Source organism: Emydura macquarii, unplaced genomic scaffold (genome assembly GCF_026122565.2).
Source record: "Emydura macquarii macquarii isolate MOO-44397 ecotype Brisbane River unplaced genomic scaffold, CSIRO-AGI_Emac_v2 contig_1254, whole genome shotgun sequence".
NCBI classification, from domain to species: domain Eukaryota; kingdom Metazoa; phylum Chordata; order Testudines; family Chelidae; genus Emydura; species Emydura macquarii.
In genome coordinates, this window is record NW_027131391.1 from 2,105,870 (window position 1) to 2,114,703 (window position 8,834).

Here is an 8,834-nt window from a genome sequence, read left to right on the forward strand (position 1 = left end):
TCTGGGCCCTAGAAAGAGGACTTCTTGGCCATATAACCAGCCCCAGCTCTCCAAATGAAGAAGTGAGGAAGACTCTGCATGGAGGAAGGGAGTTTGGAGCCCGAGGAATCCTCATTAGAGTTCAAGGTAAGAGGGCAGGGTAACTGCAGCTAATTTACTGGTATGTATATAAAACAGATCAGTTTGGGTAAATAGTGGCTACTTGGTGGAAGGAAAAGTTACTATCAGTTGAAGGGGAAGCTCTTAACTATAGGTACATAGGTACTTTGTTTGGTTTATTGTGTATTGGAAATTTAGTTTTTTAAACAGCCCAAGGAACTGAGGACTTTACAAAGAGAGGGTATGTTAGCTCTTAAATAAACCTAAAGTGACTGCCTAAAAAGGATTCTCACCCACCTCTTGACTAATAAGTGTTCTGTGGCTCTTGTGGAGAGGCCTGTGGGGCTCTGATATACTTATTGCTACACAAAAACATAGTCCAAAGCTTGGGGTGTGTCTCCACACCTCAGATCACATGAAACTTCCTATCCTGTTTTTAAAAAAAAAATAAAAATCCTGAAAACATAATTACTGAGACTAACATAACAACCAACCCTCAGGACCAAAGAATTCCCTGTTCCATTAATGGAGTGAAACATACATGAATAGGTTGTTGCCAACTCTTGGGATATTTTGTGTTTTACTCAAAAACTTGGCTCCTGCAGTTGTGATTGCTGGGGCAAGGGCCTTCTGGCCCTCATGGCTGTAGCAGAAAGCTTGGGGGGAAAGGCTCAAACCAGAAGGCAAACAAAATACTGAAAATGTGTTACTGTTACAATCATATTTTAAGTTCTTCATTACTTTGGGGGGGGGGCTTGACTCATGATTTCTGATTGCTTGAGTGTGGCAAGGTGCTTGTTCAATTAGTTCTAAACTGAAGTCCACGTGCTGTATATGTCAAAATTCACCCCTTCCTAGGTTTTTGTTTCATTAAAGATACAATGCTAACAATAAGAGCTCTGTTTAAGCTTGCTCCTCAGGTTTAGTTCCTACCTCAAAACTGCTTAATCCAAATGCTAGATTCGCTCTCAGAAAGTCACTCATATCTCTTATGTCCAGGGGAAATAAAGAGCTACCTACCTCTGGGTTGGCAGAACCCTCCTAAGCCTTTCCAAAGAGGATCAACATCTCCTAACAGTATGGTGTTTCAGGCAAGGACCAATGGCTTATAACATAACCTTTTACAGTGCAGCAAGGCTTATTCAAAGCAGATTGATAATGAGTTACACATGGAGTAATATATTTCTCTCTTTAGTGTGATGCCACCTAACAGGAAAAGTATTTGAATGATGAAATAAATCCAAAGGTACTGGAAACCTATGTGGCACTTGGGGGAAATTGACAGTTATAAGAATGGCAGTTAGATGGGACAACTGGGAAAGTGACTGTTTGAGAAGTAAAGAGTTGGAGATTGGATACAGTGTTTAGGAATGGACAACCGAAGGCACAGTTGGCATTAGGCCCTTGATAGTGATTGGTAGAACTGGCCAACTGGAACAATCAAAAATTCAGCTGATACTATCAGAGACTGCAGAAGAGGGCCATTGAAAAAGTGAGAGACTGGGAAGAGGCAGGGTGGAATGTTAACAGAAAGCTGGATATAGTGTCAGGAGTACAATATTAGGGATGGGATGAAGTGGGGAAAGAAGAAACCCATAGAACCTGGGAGAAAATGAGGAGAGAGAGGGGGCCAGAAAGACCATGAGAAATCCACCTCAGTCTGATTGAGCCTCATTATCTCCCTGCACTGAGAGGCTATCGAGGACGTGAGTTGCTGCTTTACCTGCCTTTTTTTGTTCTCTTCAATAGAAAAGTAAAGCTTTTTTTAGCTGAGAAAATTTTATTCCCTAAGGCAGTTAATTTTGATGAGTGTAAATGGGTTCAGGGTGATGTCCCCCCTACTGAGGTAATTATGTAACATGATCAACCTCTCAACTGGCCAAGTGCCTAAAGATGGGACACAACCAGCGATGAAGACCCAAAATGGGAGACAAAAAATTAAGTATCTTTAAGATGAGCAGAAATCAGACAGTGTAAATAAATTGCCCAAAACTGTTATTTGGAGTGGTGTTGTAGCTCTGTTGGTCCCAGGATATGAGAGACACACAAAGTGGGGGAAGTAGTATATTTTACTGGACCAACTTTGGTTGGTGGAGAAAGGTTTCAAGCTTCACAGAGTTCTTCAGGTCTAGAGAGGGTAACCAGAGTGCACAACTAAATACGAAGTGGGACAGACTGAACTCCTAAGGGTTAATATCTCGTCCATACACAGAAGTTGGTCCAATAAAAGATATTACCTCACCCACCTTGTCTCTCTCATTGTGTAAAATCTCAATTTCTCTAATCAAACTTTATGATAAGGAAAGCAAAACAACAAAAGATGGTGTAGAAGGGGAGCAAATTTGTATCTGAAATAAGGGATGTCCCTCTTATCAAAGAGTTGAGCAGTATTATATGGTGTGGTTTCCGTCATGACTGGTAGAATAGGGAAGATCTAACCACAGGATCAGGTACACAACCACAGCACAATCCATAGCCTCACGGCACATTCCTCAGCCCATTAAGGTCAGGAAAGATTAAGGGGGTGTTGTGGCAAAATCAGAGCAGGGAGTCAGAAGATGTTTTCTATTCTCAGCTCTACCTCTAACTCACTGTGTGATTTTTTGGGCAAATCACTTCCCCTCTGTGCCTCAGTTTCACGAGCTGTACAGCAGGGATAATGCTTACTTGCCTCACAGCAGTATTGAGAATTATTTTATTAATGCCTTTAAGGCACTTTAGATCCTCAGATGTAAGATATTCAGTTACCACAGCAATGAGTGGGATAACACAGATAGATGCTATAGCAGTGCTATGTATTATATGCACATAAGTTTTTACCAGATCGCCTACTCTAAATAATCTTATTCTGTATGAGCCAAATCCCCAGGTCCTTACTCAGGTAAAACTCTTACAGAAGCCAAGTGAAATTTTGGAGTAAACTAAGTAAGGATCTTAGGATTTTGGGTAACTGGTGTAAAATGTGATGACGATTGTATGATTATAAAATTAATAATCATGTCAATGTCTGTAGTCTCTGCCTTATTTATAGTCATGCAAAACTTATTTTTAAAGAAGCATTTTGTGTTAACTAATATCTTCAGGTATATCACTGTTTTATATAACAGCCTGCATATGCAAACAATGAAAAAGTAGTTTAGTCACGGTGAGGGAATACTTCCTTTAACATGAGTGTCACTCTGGAAGCTCACAATGCAGTGTTACAGGGTTCTATAGTGAACCTAACAGTTTAGGTAGGTCCTGAGGCACTAGGCCAAAAGTTGTCTGCCTGCTCAGTCCCTAAGAAATGAAGGTGTGTCAATGTAGTTATACACTCTAGCATGGCTCTTATTAAATTTAAGCCTTCATGCCAATTACACACAGTTAATTATTGATACATTTTCCTTAGCGCAGGAGAACAGATAATTGACTAGTTAATCTGTAAATGTCAGCCATTAAACATCCTTGTCTACTTAAATCACTATCTAACACATTTTATGAAATGGAGAAGGTCTTCTATCTAGGGGCATCTTGGCTGCCCAGTTCTTGGAATGTTCAGCAGTTAGACACTGGACTGGGAGTCAGGACACCTAGATTATGTTCCCATCTCTGCTACAGGCTTCCTGCTTTTAAATCTGGTCACTCTTGGACTGAACAGAGTGACCAGATGTAAAACCAGGTACCTTCCACCCAGGTAACTGGAAATTAGAGCCTTTCAGCTCTAGACTGTTTGAAAACACACCAAGGAGGGACAAAGTGAGGAAAAAAGGGGGGACAGAACATAGGAGAATGAAAGTGTTTGTATCTAAGACTGCCACTCAAGGTCATGTCAGATCAGATTTTTTGGCATTTGAGAGTAAAAAGGTTTTGCAGTCAATGCTCTAGAGTCTATAAGCACCAACATGGCTATATATCACTAAAATACATGTCCCCAGCAATCTACCTGTCACACATTCACATTCATTTCTGGATACAAAATAAAGTAAAAGTAAAATTAACACCCACCATTAAGAATACAGGATTTTGAATCTTGTAAAACTAAGTTCTGGGGAAAATGCATCCAAACACTTTCTTTTTAACAAAAGTATCAAACTTTTCAAACTTGTTTAAAAAAAGACATAAGCAGATAATTATTCCTGCCCTTTACCTTAGAAAGTAGGGAAGGAAGGAACCAAACTTGCAGAGAGTAATAAGGAGAATAAAATCAGACTTAGGGAGTGAAAGCTGCTATCTATATACACTCCCAGTTACTCTTCCATGTCAGCAATTGCTAAAGTTGTCACAGGAATGTTATGCGCTCTTGAATGGGAAGAAAGCTGTTCACATGCTTGTGAATAGGAGGGCTGGTGTACCACCAGTCACCATCAGTATTAAGATGTGATGCACAGAACTTGAGAACCCTTGCTCTTTGGATCAGCATTCCCATCAGATGCCTCCCTGTCAAAAAATAATGAACTCTCAGTAACTTGTAAAACTGAACTTTTAAGGCCAGGGACTCTTAGTTCTGTTTGTACTGCTCCTAGTACAGGAGGTTCTGGTCTGTGACCAGGGCTCCTAGGTACTATGGTAATACAAATAAAGTGACAATCAGCCTAAGAAATAATGAATGCTGAATTCATTGTCCATTAGAACAGTGACATTTGATTTGAGTTAAACTCCACTGAAAACCAGGAAAGTAACTAGTTACTAAAACTGAAAATGTCACTATAGTATACTAAATGCTATATATTTCTGTGAAACAGAATTAAGAAGTAAACAAGTCATAGGACTACTCATTATTATATATTACTTAGTAGTCTGCTAGGGATTATTCTGATATGTTGTAATCCACATTGAACCATGTCCAACTAACTAGTTTAAAAGTTACCACAATTGAACCAATCCCACAAGGTGCAGAGCATTCTCAAAAGCCATGAAAGTTGAGAGTGCTCAACTCTTTGGGTGGATTAAGCCCTTAGTTACCCAATAAGATCCAATTATACTCACCTTGTTTACATTAGTGGGTCCTATTGACTTTAAGGGGGTACACTTGCATGAGTAAAGTGAGCAGGAACTGGGCCATTGTGATATGTACTATGTATAGTACATCCATGTACTAAGACTATATTTATTATTAAAAAGCTAATAGAATTCCTGTGTGCTGCTTTCAAATAGCAGGTAGAGAGCTTGAGTGTGGACCAGGTTTCTGAAGAGAAAAGATGATCAAAAATGGTGTGGGACAAAACAGGAGTAAAAAGAGAGCAACAGAGAGAAGCTGGATAAAGTGGATAAGAAAATTTTTTTCCACTGACAAAAAGTGATTGAACATTTAAAAAAAAACAAAACAAAACATAATCAATAGAGAGATTTAGAGAGAATGTGACAGAGAAAGAAAATGGATTGAGTGATCAACCTGGAAAAGGAGCTAAACTCCCTGCAATGAAGGTGGGTGTAAACCCTTTAAATATAAAACTAGTTATTTATACATTGTATAAATTAGTACATTATCACCAAGCCAGTAATTTGCTAGCTCTGATGAGGGTAAACAAGTTACAGGGGTGATAATGCTCCTAATAAGGTATTTACACGATGTGGCATGGGGACATAGGTTGCAGCCACCACTCCAAAAATAGAGGACTCAGTGTTCCAAGTCTCAGGCCAATCATGCACACCTTGTCTTAAAGGTAAATTTTAAGAAAGTGAGTTAAATTCTATCAAAACATGCCTTATTCAAAAGCTAATTTGCTACCCAGCAATCTAATAGTACATATCACAGCTTAAAATGAGGTAGTCTAAAATATATTTAATCTGCCAATGGTGATACAATAAATCTGTAATGTCCAGACATTGTGGTCTGACATGAACTCCTATAAATATTAAAAATACATAAAAAGCAATGTAAATGGGTCAAGTATCTATTTTACTGTGACTGGCTCTGATCCTTTTTATTAAAAACATATTTATCTAACCTACATTAAATGCAAAGTTAACAAAAAACAAGTAACCTATAGAGCATTTGTTAACTGATTTAAGTATCAAACAACTGTAGATAGCCCCCGCCCATCCTCCCTCTGAAACTTAGGCCTTTGGGCTTAGTCTGGTTTAAACAGCAAGAAAGCAGCTTTGTGGGTGATATGCCTTTAATAAAGGGAATAAAATGTTAACTTCAGAAAGCTCCAAGAAAATTGGGAAATGGCAGTTTCAGGGGAGGGGAGGGGAGGCACTATAAGATAGGGAGGGTTGATGGCTCTTGATTGTGTATGTTTGGGACAGAACAATCTTGGGATAAAGTTTACTTGAGTACCATTTAAGTGATCACAGGTAAATAGAGATAGAAAATGTGTGTATTTTAAATCCATATTAACATTAAGAATAAACTGCTTTCTATTTTACATGAAGGTATTTATGAGTGGTGCTTTAAGCATGCTGTAATAGCTGGTGAGACCATAAATGTATGGAGGATAATGTATTAAGAATGATAGGATGAAAATAAAATAGGTTCAGCTCCAGCTTTAACTCTGCAGGAGTAACCTCTGTCATGTAAAGGTGATAGAGACTAGTTAAATTGCTGTGCTGCTCTTGGGACTGCAGTAGGCTGCAGATGGTGGTCTTTAGAATATTAGTATACAGAATGCTAATCCAGTGCACTGTTTAAGGGATGACTGGCTTCACTTTCCAGAAACAAGAAAACTTGGGGTTGAATATTTAACATTCCACACAAATAGCAGGAAATATGTTCTGAGTGATGTCCCTTTGCCAGAAGAGATGAAATGTTGGAACCAGAAGGTTCCATGGGAGTTGAAGAAAGGTCTTCTGAAGAAAGTGGTTTGCTGGCAGTAGGAATCCAGGTCTCTTCTCTCTTAAGGAGGAGACACAAAGAAAAAGCAAGGCGGGAACCATAACAGGAAGCAGAGTGAGAAGAACCATGTCAGGGAACAGGGAACTGTATAAAGCAAAAAACAAAATAAACCAACCGAACCACAGGGGTAAAGACAGGGAACTGACAAACTCACCAGGAAAGAGAGAGTTCCTGATCATCTCTTTGCACTCTGTGTGAATTGCTGCCTGATTTACACTTAAATATAAATATTTTTCCTCACTGTACTAAATAAACTCCTTTCTGAGACAGGCAAACAGATCTGGAGAATACTACTTGCATGTAGTATCTATGCAATATGTGAGTATTTAAAATGGATTTGTCACAGTTGCAATACAAAGAGTCAGATCTCTAACTGCAAGTCTGTATCACAAACCTTGATCCAGTGGTAAAAAGCTACTACTACTGGTAATACTCTGCCTTCAACCTAGACAAGCAGCTCCCATTGACATCAACAGAAATACAGTGCAGGGATTGAGGACACTATATGGCCTTAAGTGTTATTACAATACTGCATTTTGGAAGTTGGAAGCTTGCTGTGCTCATTTGCACATCAATACCAAGAATGCTCTTGCAGCTTCATCACCACCACTATTTTATACATGTGCTCGGGTTTGAGCTCTTGGGGGAAAAAACCCTGAAAGTTTGGGATTTTCTTGTGCACACAAAGTTCCAAATTTCCCCCAGAATAAGATTAAGTAAAGAAACCATATTTATCAATTGATCATCGGGGAACCTTTATTTTTAATACCAGATCTAATTTAATTTCACAAATGTACAAGAGTACACGTGAAGCCTGTGACTTTTTAAATACTTTCTTATAATAAAATGTGAACTGAGTGAGGGAAATAGAGGGAAACATGCAAAAACAAACCACAATTGCTTCCCACACCAAGACCAACCAAGGCAAATTTCACTCAGAACTGAATTATGAAGTCATTAAAATAGGATTTGATCATGGGGAGACCCTGAGGGCACAAGGAAGACTCAGTCCAGAAAAAGCCCATTATTAAATCGAAGTACTGGGAGCCCTTAACTTGCAGTTCAAGGCCTGGGGGAACCCATCCTCACAGTGGAGGGAGCCCAGCCATGCACGGACAGATCTTGGGATTGCTCAGCTCCACGATCCCCATGGGCAGCACAAAGCTAAACCGGGGCAGTCCGGGTTTCCCCAAAATGGAGGGACGCGGGGTTGTGTAATTGGCTGACTCCAGCAGCTCCCTCCCCACCCCACTCTCGGGCAGCGCTTCCCCAATTGTTGGTCTCAGGAGGGATTCTGCCCTGAAATGGGAGTGAACTCCTCTACTACTCTCCCGCTCCCCCCCCCCCCATCCTAGTGCCCAGCTTTCCTGCCCAGGCGGAGGAGGAGGTGCAGGGGACGATCTAAGTGCGTGTATGTGGGGGCTGTTCTCCCCTGCAGCCCCTGGCCTCTTAGGATCAGCTAGCTTTCCCCAGGCGTGGAGAGTAGGTGGGTGGGGGCCGCTCTACGCCTCTGTCTGCAGCGACTGCGAGTCCGGGGAGGGTTTTGCATTGGACGCTTTGCGCTGGGGGGGAGGGAGGTTGAGACCGCTGCTGCCCCCCCCCCGCCCCTCCTCTCTTCTGAGGGCGGGAGGGAGGGGGGGGGGGGGTCGAGCTGCAGCCTGGCTGTTTGGGGGAGGGGGTGAGTGTGCAGCCCCCTCCCCCACATATGCTTCCGGCGGGGGCCGTGCTGCTGGCCCGGCATTGGAGGATCTGTGCTGGGGAGGGGGAGAGACTGCAGCCCCCAACCCCGGCGGGCAGGGTGGGGGCCGGCCTGCTGGCTCTGGCTGCTCTTGCATTGGCGGATGCGGGGAGGGAGGGGGGCAGGAAGCGGGGGGGGTGGGGGGAGCCCGAGTGGCTGGAGGGGGGGGTCTCTATGAAA